General features: G+C 38.3%; 1 long non-coding RNA gene across 2 annotated transcripts in view; it reads left to right on the top strand.

Annotated features, from left to right (window-relative positions):
* Positions 1-5,583: 5,583 nt before the first annotated feature.
* LOC109562762 (uncharacterized) overlaps positions 5,584-18,104 on the top strand; it is a 38,384-nt gene continuing 25,863 nt past the window's right edge. Inside the window, exons 1-3 of one of the 2 annotated variants that reach the window (XR_011567981.1) lie at positions 5,584-5,748; positions 15,044-15,374; positions 16,934-17,027. This is a non-coding gene — a long non-coding RNA (uncharacterized lncRNA). The remainder of the gene's footprint in view (positions 5,749-15,043; positions 15,375-16,933; positions 17,028-18,104) is intronic. The other variant, XR_002181207.2, reaches the window with a different exon arrangement.

Here is an 18,104-nt window from a genome sequence, read left to right as displayed (position 1 = left end):
CATTGTTTCCCCATCTAATTCCCATGAAATGATGGGACCGGATGCCATGATCTTAGTTTTCTGAATGTTGAGCTTTAAGCCAACTTTTTCACTCTCCTCTTTCACTTTCATCACTTTTTGTTTAGTTCTTCTTCACTTTCTGCCATAAGGGTGATGTCATCTGCATATCTGAGGTTATTGGTATTTCTCCTGGAAATCTTGATTCCAGCTTGTGCTTCATCCAGCTCAGCGTTTCTCATGATGTACTCTGCATATAAGTTAAATAAATAGGGTGACAATATACAGCCTTGACATACTCCTTTTCCTATTTGGAACCAGTCTGTTGTTTCATGTCCAGTTCTAACTGTTGCATCCTGACCTGCATATAGGTTTCTCAAGAGGCAGGTCAGGTGGTCTGGTATTCCCATCTTTTTCAGAACTTTCCACAGTTTATTGTGATCCACACAGTCAAAGGCTTTAGCATAGTCAATAAAGCAGAAATAGATGTTTTTCAGAAACTCTCTTGCTTTTTCGATGATCCATCGGATGTTGGCAATTTGATCTCTGGTTCCTCTTCCTTTTCTAAAACCGGCTTAAACATCTGGAAGTTCACGGTTCATGTATTGCTAAAGCTTGGCTTGGAGAATTTTAAGCATCACTTTATTAGCATGCAAGATGAGTACAATTGTGTGGTTGTTTGAGCATTCTTTGGCATTGTCTTTCTTTGGGATTGTTTACATATACATTAATTCATATGACAAATGTATGTGGGGTGTCTTTCACTCTACTACATGAGAGTCAGAATGTAAAACAAACAAAAAAAGCAAATCCATTTTTTTCTAATTTATAATATTTTACACTAATGATATACTAATGATATAAGACAATTAAATAGAGTTTAGACTAAGAATGTTCTAAGTGCTCAGAAACTAAAACTGATTGAATATATTTTAATTTTATAACATACTACTTTGAAGAAGTGAATTGTACTAAAAAGAGAATGAAGAAGACTTGGATCTATGGAAGAGTCACTGGTAGCAGAGAAGGGAAAAAAGCAAAAAAGGGGGAAAAAAAGGATAATAATAGAACCTTTGAGGACGAATATGAAAACAAAACAGAAAACTTGCACCGTTTTGGTGACAAAGACACAGTTCAGCTGCTGCAGGTGCATAGGTTTGAGTAATGTTCTGGACCAGGTCATTGGGGTTTTGTGAACATTGGTTCCTGTCTACAAAGGTAGCTGAATGGAGGAAGGGATGGGCACAGAGCGCAAGCAGGCAGAGTGGTAGGTGAGGATGGAATATCAGCAGAAGTATTAGAGACTTCAACAATGCAGAGTTGGCTGACAGTCAGTGCCAGCTCCTCTCTAAGGAGGAGGTGAACAGGGCTGCTAGCCATGAAGATTGAAAGCACATGGATGTTCAAAAAACATTTTGAAGGACAAAGGAACAAAGATTGTGGCTACAGAAGGCTGATGGAGTGAAGGAAGCTTGAGGGATAAAGGAGATGTAGAGCTTTTCATCCTAGTAGCACTAAAATGATGTTACCATTTTATAAATAAGTTTACTTGCATCTTTTCTTTTCAGTTCAGTTCACTCAGTCATGTCCAACTCTGTGAACCCATCAACTGCAGCACACCAGGCCTCCCTGCCCATCACCAACTCCTGGAGCTTATTCAAACTTATGTCCATCGAATCGGTGATGCCATCCAAACATCTCATCCCTTGTTGTCCCCTTCTCCTCCCACCTTCAGTCTTTCGCAGCATCAGGGTCTTTTCCAATGAGTAAGTTCTTTGCATTAGGTAGCCCAAGTATCAGAGCTTCAGCTTCAGCATCAGTCCTTCAGATGAATATTCAGGACTGATTTCTTTTAGGATTGACTGGTTTGATCTTGCAGTCCAAGGGACTCTCAAGAGTCTTCTCTAAAACCACAGTTCAAAAGCATCAATTCTTTGGCACTCAGCTTTCTTTTTTTTTTAGGTACCACATATAAGTAATATCGTATGACATTTGTATTTCTCTGTGTGACTTACTTAGTTTAGTATAATAATCTCTTGGTTTGTCCATTCTGCTGCAAATGGCATTATTTTGTTCTTTTTATCGCTAACATTCCACTGTATATATGTACCACATCTTTATCCATTCATCTATAATGGAAAAGAATCTGCAAAAGAATAAATAGACACACAGATGGATAGATACGTGGGTGTTCAGTTACTTCAGTTATGTCAGACTCTTTGTGATCCACTGGACTGTAGCTTACCAGGCTCCTCTGTCCTTGGGATTCTCCAGGCAAGAATACTGGAGTGAGTTGCCATGCCCTTCTCCAGGGAGATAGATTGACAGAGATAAGCTGAATCACTGTGCAGTACACCTGAAACTAACACAAATCAAGTATACTCCAAATGACGTTACTATGACAGAAATGGGAAAATAAGGACAGGAAATTCATTTAAAAGAACATAATAGAAACAAACAAAAGAGAGATAGAAAGTAGGGTAAATGTTATATCACATCATTATGAAATAATTTTAGACTTAAGAAATTGCTCAACTAATGCAACGAGCTCCAAATAACTTGAAGAAGTGAATTATACTAGATAACTTTCTTTGAACTCTATTAATTTTGTTTTTCTTTAAGACAAAATCATTTTTAATATATTCTATTAACATGAGACATTAAATTAGAATATATTCATATTTGAGAATATTTATCCCATAATTCTCTGTTACCTGTCCTAATATTTTTAAAAATTTAAGAACTTTCTAGGCAATAAATTTGGTAATTTTCCTTATTATTACATTTCCAACTGATGAAACTTGCTTCACTTTGACGTTTTTCTGGGGAAAGTTTTCCCTTTTCTCTGATGACATCTGAATCATTGAAAGATTGCATCTTGACTGTAAAATTAACAGAATGTTGGTAGGCATATAAATCTTTTCAGATGTTATATATAATTCATGTTTATTTCCCTTCTCTGTTGTGGAAATGATCCTGGTTGTTTACAGTTTATTCAAGGAAGAAGTATGAAAAATGTGTTCTTGCTAAATTTTTGTTGCTAAGAAAAGCAAATTATTGCTAATCCTGTCTCTCTCCCCACCCCACTGTGGTAACTCACTTGAGCATATGACAAAAAGAACTACCACTGCAGTATTTTTTAAATTTCAAAAGGCCTGGTATAACCTTTTTGTTTCTCTTTAATAAGTTGTGAAAAATCTTCAAAATGCAGAACATGCACACACGATATGTCAAAGACAGTGTTAGAAAAATCCAAGAAAAGTACCAAATATTTTATTATTTCTAGATAAAAATATGCATATCTAATAAATATTATATCAAAATTTTGAGGGCAGAGCAAAAACTTCAGTAGAAGCAAAATCCTGCATATAAAATGAAGTAAGCAAAATTTTGATTTTCACTTATAAAATCTTACCTGCCAAGCGAGGTAAATGTGAAAAAAGATAGATATGAGTAAAATGATATTCATTATTTAAAAATATTTTTTGTCTGTGTACCACTCAAGATCTTTAGTTGCAGCATGTGGGATTTAGTTCCATGACCAGGGATTGAACCCAGGCACCCTTCATTGAAAAAGTGCAGAGTCTTATCCAATGAACCACCATAGAAGTCCTCACAATACTCATTTTTGTCATATATATATAAACATTACCTTTATTGAACAAAAAGGATATTGAGCAGGCAGGAAGGTCATTTTTAGTAACAAATTATTGAAATGTAAGAGTTAATGTGAAATTAATGTTTTTATTAATATGCTAGTGCACAAAAATCCAATTTGAAGGGAAATAACTGAACTGACCTTTTATTTACCTTGATGAGAGAATAGAAAACCATTGCAACTCAACACAAATGTCAAATGTTCCAACATAAAAAGAGGAGACTTTTTATTAAATAATTCATTTCTCAACTTCTGCGTTCATTTGTTTTCTTCTCCTTGACACATATAAGAAAATATATGGGACTTGGTGCTTGTATACTCTTTATATAATATATATTATTTTACTGAATTGTCAATAAAACAGGCTTTTTGTCCACTCAGTGTTTTTTTATGATTGTTTTATGTTCTCATACTAAACTATTATAAAATTGTGTATGAGTGAACTTTTTGAAACATTGTATTACAGAAATGTTCATGCACACACACACTCTCACACACAAGATGAGAGAGAGAAAACCCAGTGTTCCCCTTTGTTACTATCTCTGATCCACAGTAATTGCTACAATCAAACCAATAATGTGTTGATCCATTATTATTTGAGAATTTTAAAGCAAATTCAAGTAAACAACTTACTCTACACTTAAATAGCCCAATGTGTATCAATAATTTTCATAAGATGTTATTCTTTTTTAATATAGCCATAATAGTATTCTTACCCATTGGAAAATATAATACAAACTATATCCAGTCCATGTTCAAATTTTCCCGTATATCAGAAAAATAATTTTTGCACTTGTTTTGTTTGAATTATTGCACATTTTCTGATATCTATCTTTGTAATATAGCTAATGTAAATTTTACTTATGAATATGATCAACATAAATCTCTGTATTTCTATGGCATGTATTTGTACAGTTAATTAAACTACATTATTTAAGTATTACATGCACAGGAGTTTAAAATTTCTGATGAGGTGGATGAAACTGGAGCCTATTATACAGAGTGAAGTAAGCCAGAAAGAAAAACACCAATACAGTATACTAATGCATATATATGGAATTTAAAAAGGTGGTAACGATAACCCTGTATGGGAGACAGCAAAAGAGACACAGATATATAGAACAGTCTTTTGGACCCTTTGGGAGAGGGAGGGGGCAATGATTTGGGAGAATGGCACTGAAACCTGTATAATATCATATAAGAAACAAATCGCCAGTCTAGGTTTGATGCAGGATACAGGAAGCTTGGGGCTGGTGCACTGGGATGACCCAGAAGGATGGTATGGGGAGGGAAGTGGGAGGGGGGTTCAGGATTGGGAACACATGTACACCCGTGGCAGATTCATGTTGATGTATGGCAAAACCAATACAGTATTGTAAAGTAATTAGCCCCTAATTAAAATAAATAAATTTAATTAAAAAAATAAAAAGTAAAATAAAGTTTTATTATATGAAACATATGTGTGAATTTATGAGTTTGTGTGTATGTGTATAAGTTTTACTTTGATCATAACTATTAGGCTAGATTTTATGTTGTAACCTAAGAGTGATAGTTCAAATTTCAGTTTTCAAAATTAACTCATTAAAACATTCATAAATAGTTACTGAACAGACACATACCAAGAACCTCTTACGATGTCACCATTTGTCTACAAGACAAAAATCAAAAGGAGAAAACTTATAATTTCCTTTGTGTTTTCATGGTAAGACAATGAAATATTGTATGAGAGGGAAAGATGAATTTGATAACACGTAGAAAAAACTCACAGCTGAAAATCAGTGACTGCAATAGCTTTTCTGAAGTAGGTGATAGTTTTATTTGGTTTTCATGGCAGCAACTTTCACAGACTAACATGGAAGTAAGTCAACGGAAGATCTGTTTGTTGTTCTTGTGTCTGCTTCTTGGCAACCACATGGACTGTAGCCTGCCAGGCTCCTCTGTCCTCAGGATTCTCCAGGCAAGAATATTGCAGTGGATTGCCATTTTCTTCTTTAGGGGATCTTCCCAACCCAAGGATTGAACCTGTGTCTCCTGCATTGGCAAGGGGATTCTTTACTGCTGAACCACCAGGGAAGCCTAAAATCTGTTTAGGGGTGAGTAAATGAAAAAGGCTAGTAAATATTAAGCATTTATACAGAGAACTGAGTTAAAGTGAGAAAAGGGTATTTATAGAAGCTCTTTAGTTCAAAATTAAGGTATACAAATCACACTATAGAAAAAGGAACAAGCCACTTTAGTTATTTTATACAGAACGTGATTGGATGTGGGACATTTGATGATTCTTGATTATGTTCATAATCTCTTTAGTTGACACTCATGGTTTTGATAAAATGGCTGATATAAATCCACAGCGTGTTATCTATAATATTTTACTGTGGAAGTATCCGTTAAAGGAGGAATCCTTTTGAGCACCCACATGGCTTAGAAATATTGCCCAAGTCTGTGCACTCTGGGAGGGCTTCTTTCTTATCTCCACTTAAGGGCTCCTTGTGGCCAGACTTCCAGTCTTGTTTCTCTCAAGCTTCTCACCATCTTGCAACCTGACTTCTCACTGATCATTAAAAATCTGTGAATATACTTCTGTACATGTAACTTTCCAAGAAAAGCAAAAACCTTGATGGGTTATTGGAAGTTCTATCTGCCAAGATTTTTCTCGCTACTGTTGTTCAGGGCTTCTCCTGGGTGGTAATGTTACCTTGCAGTTGTCCAATTCTGACAAATAGCAAGTTCTATCGCATAACTATATATAAACCAGGCTTGAATCTTTTCTTTTTGGACAACCATCATATGAAACACTGCTGGAGGCTATAAACAGAATAGGTCTATTGCAAATATGAGCAGGCAACGAATCTTTCTTGTGCTGTTACACTGCTATCAGAACCTGCTGTCTACCTCTTTTGAAATACACCACATTCACTTTGTGATGGAATTCTGCTGCATGCACAAAGCTGTAGGACTTGAAAGATAGGATAATACCCACATTCTTTGGGGCTGGTCAATTCAGTCATCACTTAGAGTCCTACTGCTGGGTCTTTCTTGTTGGACTCAGCAAGGAGCTGTTTATGAAAACTTGAATAATTATCACTAAAGAGAGCACTGCTTTTTAATGAAACAAGGCATGGTGTTTCTTCTGCTGAGCATATCACAGGTGCTATTAAGCTTACAAACATATTGCAGATAGTCTGAATTCTATTATGTCTGCTGAGAACTGGAAACTGAAGTTCAACTGGCAGTTCAGCCTCCCCTGCAATAGGAAAAAGGCAGCATTCTTTTGTCCCGGAAACACTTGAAGCAGGATGCCTCACCAACTCTTCAGTAGATAAAGAAGAGCAACACAAACACTACGGTAAATGTCTCATCAAAAATCTCTAGAAAAAAAAAAAAAAAACAGAAAATGACATGCTATTTCCTATTCTCAGTCAGCAGAAGAGATGGAACCTCATTGTTCACTTCGGAGAGAAAAGCTGAGTCTGATGTAGGACCTCCAGAAAATTCACTGAGATGCCAAGTCCCTCAATGTTTCTGAGTTTAATTTCCTACTTTTCAGCATTGCTATTTCTTACCAAAGTAGGTGGATAGCCTACTACTTCCTGCATCGCTGAAGCTTCTGAACAAACTGTCATCAGCCCTGTGAGACATCAGGGAGATTGTGGGGTAGTCAAGGTTTTTTAGAAATAAGGTACAGTAGTAAGAAAGTATTACTGTAGTGAAGGTTTATATCCATAACCAATTAAAGTAACCATGATGACCTTGCCACATTCACAGTGCTCCATTGGCTTCTGCCATTTCTGAATGTTATCCGTGGTGCATTGACATGGTAATAGCCCCTCAGTGAATCACACCTCCTATACCCTCATCTTTCCAGTTTGACTCTGGCTTGCTCATGAGACAGCCTCCCCATTTCCTGGCCATTGGTATAGTAGCATATATGAAAAGCATTGCCTTGAAAACTCCTTGTTCTTTAAGTCTTCCCCTCTTATTATAGAAACTTTTCTGGGACCATGTTAAAAATCAGATTAGGCTCTTATGAGATGAGAGCATCTGGAAAACATGCCAGTATTTCCAACCAACCCATGATTCCAGTGGAAGCCCAAATGCCTGAAGAGCCCAGCCTACACCACGGGAAATAGAGGAGGCAACTCAATCCAACACAGTCCAAAGTGTAAACCTTCAGAGCTAGAATAAAGTGAATGATTGTTTAAGGTTCCTAAATTTGAGGGAGTAGTTTGTTGGGGATAAAAAGGTAATCAGTAGAGAAATTGGTGGCTGGAATTGGGGCTATTACAAAAATATAATGCTTATGATAGAGTCTATGGAAATGGTTGGGCCGTGGAAGCTGGCCGGGCACGAGGAAATAGTAGGCAAAGGTGACAAAAAAAGAAACACAATGAGGTAACAGCTAATGGGGACTGAAAGATGATGAGTCTTGTCATTCAAAAACAATCGTCAGCCCACATAAGTACAGGCAACTGACTTTCGACAAAGGAGCAAAGGCAACACAATGGAGAATGAAGCAAAGAAAGTGTTTTCAATAAATGATGTTGAAGCAACTGGACATCCACATACCAAAAAAAAAAAAACAATGAAATTAGATGAAACTCCTATACTCTTCACCAAATTTAACTTAAAATAGATCAAGACCTAAGTAAAATTGCAAAACTGTAAAAGTTCTAGAAGATAATATAGGAGAAAACTTTGATGATTTGGGTATTATGGTGCCCTTTAGTTTTAAAACCAAAGACACTATTCATGAAAGAAATAATGGAAAACTTAGATTTCATTAAAATTAAAAACTTTTTCTCTGTGAAAGATAATGTCAAGAGAAGGAGAAGACAAGTCACAGACTGGTAGAAAATAGCTGCAAAAGTCACATCTGGTGTAGGACTGATATCCTAAATATACAAAGAGCTCTTGTAATTCAATAATAAGAAAACAACCAATTTAAATATGGTCCTGGAACTTCCTTGGTGGTCCAGTGGTTAAGAATAGCCTGCCAATGCAGGGGGTGCACAAGTTTGATCCATGGTCTGGGAAGATTCCACATGCCTTGGAGCAACTGAGTCCATGAGCCACAATTACTGAAGCCTGCATGCTCTACATTCTGTGTTCCACAACACAAGAAGCCACTGCCAGGAGAAGCCCACACAACACAACACAGAGTAGCCACGACTTGCCACCAACTAGAGAAAGCCCACACACAACAACTAAGGCTCAGCACAACCAAATAAATAAAACTTTGTTCAGAGGCCTCTCACTAAAGATACACAGACCGCAAACAAGCATATAAAAAATCCACATCATAAGGCAGAGATTAGGAAAATGCAAAAATAGCCAAAATTCAGATACCACCGCACACCTAATAGAATAACCACAATCTGGAACAATGGAAAATATGAAATGTGGGCAAGGATGCTCAGCAACAGGAACTTTCCTTCATAATGGCGGGAAAGTAAAATGGTACAGCCAGTTGGGTGGTTTCTTATACAGTCCAGACATTGTGATTGGAACTTACCCAAAGGAATTTGAAATTTATATCCACACAAAGACAAATGAACAAGGATGTTTATAGCAGCTTTATTCATAATTGCCAAAATTTAGAAGAGGTCCTTCAGTAGGTGAATGGATAAATAAATTGTGCTACCTTCAGCTTTGAAAAGAAATGAACTATTAAATCATGAACAGACATGTGAGTTCAGTTCAGTTCAGTTATTCAGTCGTGTCCAATTGTTTGTGGCCCCTTGAGCTGCAGCACATCAGGCCTCCCTGTCGAACACCAACACCCGGAGCCTACCCAAACTCATGTCCATTGAGTCAGTGATGCCATCCAACCATCTCATCCTCTGTCATCCCATCTCCTCCTGCCTTCAATCCTTTCCAGCATCAGGGCCTTTTCAAATGAGTTAGCTCTTTGCATCCGGTGGCCAAAGTATTGGAGTTTCAGCTTCAACATCAGACCTTCAAATGAACACCCAGGACTGACTTTTAGGATGGACTGGTTGCATCTCCTTGCAGTCCAAGGGATTCTCAAGGGTCTCTCCAACACCACAGTTCAAAAGCATCAATTCTTCGGTGTGCAGCCCTCTTTATAGTCCAACTCTCACATCCATACATGACTAGTGAAAAAACCATAGCCTTGAATAGATGGACCTTTGTTGGCAAAGTAATGTGTCTGATTGTTAATATGCTGTCTAGGTTGGGCATAACTTTCCCTCCAAGGAGTAAGCGTCTTTTAATTTCATGACTGCTACCACCATCTGCACTGATTTTGGAGCCCAGAAAAATAAAGTTTCTCACTGTTTCCACTGTTTCCCCATCTATTTCCCATGAAGTGATGGGACCAGATGCCATGATCTTAGTTTTCTAAATGTTGAGCTTTAAGCCAACTTTTTCACTCTCCTCTTTCACTTTCATCACTTTTTGTTTAGTTCTTCTTCACTTTCTGCCATAAGGGTGATGTCATCTGCATATCTGAGGTTATTGATATTTCTCCCGGCAATCTTGATTCCACCTTGTGCTTCCTCTAGCCCAGCATTTCTCATGATGTACTCTGCATATAAGTTAAATAAGCAGGGCGACAATATACAGCCTTGATGTACTCCTTTTCCTATTTGGAACCAGTCTGTTGTTCCATGTCCAGTTCTAACTGTTGCTTCCTGACCTGCATAAAGGTTTCTCAAGAGGCAGGTCAGGTGGTCTGGTATTCCCATCTCTTTCAGAATTTTCCACAGTTTATTCTGATCCACACAGTCAAAGGCTTTAGCATAGTCAATAAAACAGAAATAGATGTTTTTCAGAAACTCTCTTGCTTTTTCAATGATCCAGCAGATGTTGGCAATTTGATCTCTGGTTCCTCTGCCTTTTCTAAAACCAACTTGAACATCTGGAAGTTCACGGTTCATGTATTGCTGAAGCCTGGCTTCGAGAATTTTGAGCATTACTTTGCTAGTGTGTGAGGTGAGTGCAATTTTATGCGGTAGTTTGAGCATTCTTTGGCATTGCCCTTCTTTGGGATTGGAATGAAAACTGACCTTTTCCAGTCCTGTGGCCACTGCTGAGTTTTCCAAATTTTCTGACATATTGAGTGCAACACTTTCACAGCATCATCTTTGAGGATTTGAAATAGCTCAACTGGAATTCCATCACCTCCAATAGCTTTGTTCGTAGTGATGCTTCCTAAGGCCCATTTGACTTCATTTTCCAGGTGTCTGGCTCTAGGTGAGGGATCATACCATTGCAATTAACTGGCTCATGAAGTTCTTTTTTGTACAGTTCTTCTGTGTATTCTTGCCACCTCTTCTTAATATCTTCTGCTTCTGTTAGGTCCATACCATTTCTGTCCTCTATTGAGCCCATCTTTGCATGAAATGTTCCCCTGGTATCTCTAATTTTCTTGAAGATATCTCTAGCTTTTCCCATTCTATTGTTTTCCTCTATTTCTTTACATTGGTCACTGAAAAAGGCTTTCTTATCTCTCCTTGCTATGCTTTGGAACTCTGCATTCAAATGGATATAATCTTTCCGTTTTCCCTTTGCTTTTCACTTCTCTTATTTTCACAGCTATTTGTAAGGCCTCCTCAGACAGCCATTTTGCTTTTTTGCATTTCTTTTTCCCGGGGATGGTCTTGATCCCGGTCTCCTGTAAATGTTCTGGACTTCTGTCTATAGTTCACTAGGTACTTCCTCTATCAGATTTAGTCCCTTCAATCTATTTCTCACTTGCACTGTATAATCATAAGGGATTTGATTAAGTCATACCTGAATGGTTAGTGGTTTCCCCACTTTCTTCAATTTAAGTCTGATTTTGGCAATAAGTAGTTCATGATCTGATCCACAGTCAGCTCCTGGTCTTGTTTTTGCTGACTGTATAGAGCTTCTCCATCTTTGGCTATAAAGAATATAATCAATCTGATTTCAGTGTTGGCCATATGGTGAAAAGACATGAAGGAGTCTTAAATACGTATTACTAAGTGAAAAAAGCCAACCTGCAAACCCTACAGACTATATGAATCCAACTATATGACATCCTGGAAAAGGCAAAACTATGGATACAGTAAAAAGATGAGTAGCTGACTAAGGCTGAATGTGGACTAAGTGAACTACACTGAATGTTGCTATGATGACAATACATGTTTTTATACCTTCTTCCAAATCCATAGAATGTACAACACCAAGAGTGAACCAGATGGTAAACTATGTACTCTGGGTTATTATGCCATGTCAGTGCAAGTTAATCAATTGTTAACCAGTCCACCACTGATGTGGTATGTTAAAATTGGGGAGAAGGTTTAATCTACTTGGGAGGGGCTGGGGTGTATATGGAAAATTTCTGTACCTTTGCCTCAACTTTGCTTTGAACATAAAATAACTCTAAAAAGAATTTTAAAAACATTGTCGAAAGTTGCCTGTGATAACAAGGGTGATATGAAACACACCTAATGAATATGTGGACCTCAGTTTCTAGCAAGAACTTCTCTGAATTGCTTAGAGTCACAAAGTAAAGTTTAGGGAACCCAAAGTCTCCATCCTCCTCCTGAGACACTTACTACCCTTAGTTACCAATTTTGGCAAGGTTGAACTATTTTGAATTATACTTCTGAGGTTGAGAAGTGATTCTTCTGTTATCTGGAGAATTTTTCTTAAAGAGTTGCTTAATTTTGCAAGTTAAATATTTTAATTCTTGTTATTTTGCAATTCATGGATTCATGGCTTCCCTCATGACCACTGCCATTCTGGTAACTGGTCAACAGGCACATGTGCTTCATCCCCTTATTCTCCCAGATGGTTCCTTTCTAGGTCACGTCGAGTTGTTAAAATAATTTCAGAGATGCAGAAAATCCTTCAGAGATATTTTCTTATAAAATTCAAACCTTGAAATACTGCTTCTTAAATCCCATTCTTAGTTTTAATGTTTTTCCTAACCATTGAAAATCTGAAATTTACTCTCCCTGTTTGTTCGTGATAAGTTCTAAGGCATACATATGTGTGTACAATTGTCCAAGCTCAGTGAACACAGTAAATATTTATCTTATGTAAATTTTATATCAAAACTATCAGTAAACATTTAAAATATGCAATGGTATGCATATGGAAGTATTCAGAGGAAATCTACTGACATCTCAGATTTGAAATGTTAACAGAAAATAAGATGGAGTGTGGGTAGATAAAAGGATGGATACAGGATAGATATGTGAGAAGCAAACCTGGTAAAATGTGATTCTAGATCTTGTTTGTGGGTAAACCAAGGCTTCACTGTAACAATTTCCCCAACTTTTCTCCATGTTTGAAAATTTTTACAGTAAAATGTTAGGAGAGAAGTTCCAAGACTGGTGTATTATTCTCCAGAATATGTGGAAATTAGTATTCTCTTCCAGAAATTCTCTTAAGTCTCTTTTCTTACTGAAAACTCTGAATAGCATTTTGAGACTTCATCAGCATTCAAAAAACTAAGATCATGGAATCCAGTCCCATTACTTCATGGCAAATGGATGGGGAGATAATGGAAACAGTAACAGATTTTATCTTCTTGGACTCTAAAAATCACTGTGGATGGTGACTGTAGCCACGAAATTAAAAGATTCTTGCTCCTTGGAAGGAAAGCTGTGACAAACCTAGACAGCATATTAAAAAGCAGAGACATCACTTTTCTGACAAAGATCCATATAGTCAAAGCTATGGTTTTTCCAATAGTCATGTATGGATGTGAGAGTTGGACCATAAAGAAGGCTGAGCCCTGAAGAATTGATATTTTCAAATTATCAATTTGAAATTGATAATTTCAATTTCTGGAGAAGGCTCTTAAGAGTCTGTTCAACAGCAAGTAGATCAAACCAATGAATTCTAAAGGAAATCAACCCTGACTATTCATTGGAAGGATTGATGATGAAGGTGAAGCTCCAATACTTTGGCCACCTAATGCAAAGAGCCAACTCACTGGAAAAGACCCTGATGCTGAGAAAGATTGAGAACAGGAGAAAAAGGTGGCAACAGAAGATGAGATGGTTGGATGGCATTACTGGCTTAATAGACATGAGTCTGAGCAAATTCCAGGAGATAGTGAAGGACAGGGGAGCCTGGCATGCTTCAGTCATTGGGGTTGCAAAGAAGTCAGACATGACTTAGGAATTGAACAACAAAACTACTTAAATTGTTGCCTGAAAATATTTCCTTGCTTTTGTTGCCACCAAAATCTTGGCTTTCTCTGCCCACCAAAGCTGAATAAAAAATGTGGAGGCAGTTTGCAGGAAATAGAGAGGTGACTTTAATCCTCAGCCGGCAGAAGGAAGACATAGCTGGCTCATGCGTCTGAAACTGTGTCCCTCCCTTCCATGGGAAATCTGGAGTATTATATAAGATGCTGCTACTGCTGCTAAGTCGCTTCAGTTGTGTCCTACTCTGCGTGACCCCATAGACGGCCTCCTACCAGGCTCCTCTGTCCCTGGGATTCTCCAGGCAAGAACACTGGAGTGGGTTGCCATTTCCTTCTCCAATGCATGAAAGTGAAAAGTGAAAGTGAAGTCGCTCAGTCGTGCCCAACTCTTCATGACCCCATGGACTGCAGCCCACCAGGCTCCTCCGTCCATGGGATTTTCCAGGCAAGAGTACTGGAGTGGGTTGCCATTGCCTTCTCCGATTATATAAGATGAGGACTTATATAATGGTGACTTACAACAGTATAAGGATCTTATATTGTTTCTCTTGCATTGTTTCAAAAACAGTCGTAGGCTGGGGTCAGGGAGCCTGGTAATTGGGTCTGGCATCCAGCCGTTTAGTAGTTGCTTCTGTTGTCATTTGTATATTGCACTGGCTTTCTTTCTGTAATGCAGAAGGAGAAAAAAATACAAGGGGCGGTCTGTGAGGAGAGTGCTGTAAAGTTTAGCACCAGATATAGGATGTAATTAGCATAGAGGCAAAGGATAATAGGTACAAAATGTAGCTCATGCCCAGTTAGGGGGCAGTAAGGGAGTTGGTGATGGACAGGGAGGCCTGGCATGCTGCAGTTCATGGGGTGGCAAAGAGTCGGACACGACTGAGTGACTGAACTGAACTGAAAGCAAACTTATTTACAGATATACAGAGTTAGAAAAGCAAACTTAGTTACAGACTACAGATTAGTAACAGTTAAAGTGAAACATAGAAGTGATCAGACCTGTTCACTGTTCTCTTTATCTTCTTTGTTTTCAGGGAAGAAGAAAAAAAAAAATCTCATTCCTTTTTTTCCCCTTTTCACTGCAGCACTTTCACTGGTTGTATTTATTTTTATTTTTTTGGATTACTGTTTGTGCTGTGATTGTCTCAATAAAAGATTGTGATGTTCTCTGAAAATTCAGTTGGAATTTTATCATCAGAAGATTTACAATTACATGAGTCATTTTTATTCTTCTGTTGCAGGTGGGACTCCGGTGATTCTTTTATCTCAGGGACTGGCAGCCTCAGAAAACAGAAAGTGATGAGATCAGTCATCTGTTCAGAGTCAGATGACCCTAGATAGAGGCAGATAGTGATGGCTGCTGGCACAAAGCCACGGAACCCACTGTCTGCATAGATGGGGATGTTGACTTCAAAAATATTCACAGCCTAAAAGTTAAGACTTATGTTTTATTTGGTGGGTATTTTTAGGACGTCAAGCCCAGGAGACAGCATCTCAAGTGACCCTGAGAGAGCTCCTGCAGGGAGGCAGGGGAAGGAGCCAGGTTATATAGAAGTTTGCAACAGAGGGCAGGTAATCTGAATGCCAAAGGTATTTTTGTGAACTAAAGAAAACCAGATATCTCAAATTAAGGAATTTAGTGCTTTTCTGTGTATGAGGAGATGATTACTGAAATCATTCCTTTCATATGCATCTCAGCTCTCTGGGCCCAGTGCCTGGTGGTTTTCACAACCTGAGCTCCCCTGGGTTTGCTGGAGGGAGTGGCTGCAGTCTAATGACTGTCAGATTCCAGGTGTTCTTCTCCCTCCTGAGTCCCTTCAGGGCTCACCAGCTCACATTGGAGGGCCAGCATTGCTGACGACTGTGACATTCTTACTTACTGATATGGCAGAAAATATGTATTTCTCAGGAAATAGACCTCAACATCTTCCTTCCTGGTCAAACAGCAGAAGAAAGCCCTTATTTCAACCTACTTGTTTACCCAGTAAGAATGTGTGTGTGCTAAGTCGCTTCAGTAGTGTCTGACTCTTTGAGACCCCATGGACTATAGCTCACCAGGCTCCTCTGTCCATGGGATTCTCCAGGCAAGAATACTGGAGTGCATTGCCATTCCCTTCTCCAGGGGGTCATCCCAACCCAGGGATCAAACCCATGTCTCCTGCACTGGCAGGCAGGTTCTTTACCTCTAGTGCCACCGACCTAGGTTTTATTACAATGCTCACAATTCACATGGTTAATTGTGACAGAAGAACTGAAGAACTATATGCAGTTCTTCAGTTTCCTGTACAATGATTGCTATATGGATCACACCAGGTATTTTGAGGTCCCTATTTAGTTAGTTCCTCTGTTCATTTGCTTAATTTCACACTCATCAAAAATAATAAAATTTTGATACAAAGGGGAAAATGTTTATTTTACTATAAAAATTATAACTGAAAGTTTTAAACTGTAAAAGTATAACTGAAAGTTTTAAAAGATAAAAGCTAACAAAAAGGTCAGCCAACAAAGACAGTGCTAATGTATCTCCAGTAATAATACACATTTAAAAACTGGATGACAGACACATATAAGACAAAATAAGGCAGATTTTTTGGCCATTTAGAAAATGGAAAATTTCCATGTTTTAATCTGTATCAAGGCATTCCTTCACAAAATGTAATAATTGCTGCAATTGCTGCCACCTGGATTCTGGTTAATCTTAGTATCATTGCATAGTCTGGGATCAATCTTGATTATAGTCAAGGACTGTGTAACAAAACCTAACTTGGTAGTTTATGGTTAAGGAAGGAACCTGAGATCTTCTGAATTTAATCTGCACAGGCTGCTATTGTTGAAAAAAAAAATGTGCACAATGTGGGAGTTTCAAGTTAAGCTTAATTTGGGGCAAAATGAGGACTGCAGCCCAGAAGACAGCATTTCAGATGGCTCTGGGAAACTGCTGCTAGGAGGTGAGGGGAGGAGCCAGGTTATATAAAAGTTTTGCAACGAATGGCAGGTCATCTGAATGTCAAAAGAGTACTGTTAATTAAAGAAACCAGATACATTAGGTTAAGGAGTTTAGCACTTTTCTATGTATGGGAAGATGCAAGAGTCTGGGCTCACTGAAATCATTCCTTTGATCTGCACTTCAGCTATCTTGGGCCAGTATCCTGAGTTTTCACATCCTGAGTTTCCTCAGGGCTCACTGTGGGGAGTGGCTACAGGCTGATGGCTGCTAGATGCCAGGTATGTTTTTCCTGCCTGAGTTCCCTGAGGGCTCACAAGCTCAGCATCCATGGTGGCTGCAGTCACTGATGACTGTGGGATCCTTGTTTACTGCTCTGTCAGGCAATATTCCATTTCTCACTGTCCATACCCTAATCTCTATGAAAGTTAGATGCCAACCAAGCTTGCTCTCTGTTGCTTTATCACAAATCCTGTGAATTTTCAGTATCCCTGAAGATACTGGCTCTAAAGATGGAAATGGTAGCATATGATTTTCAAAGGTGATGAACTATTGCTAAATCTAAAGTGATCACAAACATTTGTTGAACTCTAGTGCATGGAACTCATTTAAGTGCTTTGTGTGCCTTAACTCAAGTGTACTATCATCATTACTCTTTTGCAGATAAGAGATTTGGGGCTAATGATGTTAAAAACATTTCCAAAAGTTTAAAATGTCACTAAAAATTGTAATTGGGATTTAAACTCAACCAAGATGGTTCCAAACTTATGTTTGTAATCATACTGAAGCATCTGGTTTGTGGGGTCTGGTTTGTGGGATTAATGAGTTAACCAATTCTTTATTCTTTGTGTTTAAATCTCCAGATATAAGTTCTAGCAAAAAGCCCAGTATCTCAGTGCCATTCAAAGTGTCCCACCTCCTTTCAAATTGCACAACCCAGTATTATGAGGAATACAACATTTACCCAAACAAATTATTGATAGTAATAATAATATTTATTGCTCATTGTGGGCCTTATAGTGGAGAAGGCAATGGCACCCAACTCCAGCACTCTTGCCTGGAAAATCCCATGGACAGAGGAGCCTGGTGGGTCGCAGTCCATGGGGTCGCTAAGAGTCAGACAAGACTCAGCAATTTCACTTTCACATTTCAGTTTCACGCATTGGAGAAGGAAATGGCAACCCACTCCAGTGTTCTTGCCTGGAAAATCCCAGGGACGGGGCAGCCTCGTGGGCTGCCGTCTATGGGGTCACACAGAGTTAGACACAACTGAAGTGACTTAGCAGTAGCAGCAGCAGTGAGCCTTATATACATATTTTACATTTGCATTCATGATCTCATGATTCTAATAGCAATGT

This window comes from Bos indicus, chromosome 8, assembly GCF_029378745.1.
Source record: "Bos indicus isolate NIAB-ARS_2022 breed Sahiwal x Tharparkar chromosome 8, NIAB-ARS_B.indTharparkar_mat_pri_1.0, whole genome shotgun sequence".
Classification (NCBI taxonomy): Eukaryota; Metazoa; Chordata; class Mammalia; order Artiodactyla; family Bovidae; genus Bos; species Bos indicus.
Note: the sequence above shows the minus strand (reverse complement) of the source record. Positions and strands in the feature narration are given on the sequence as shown.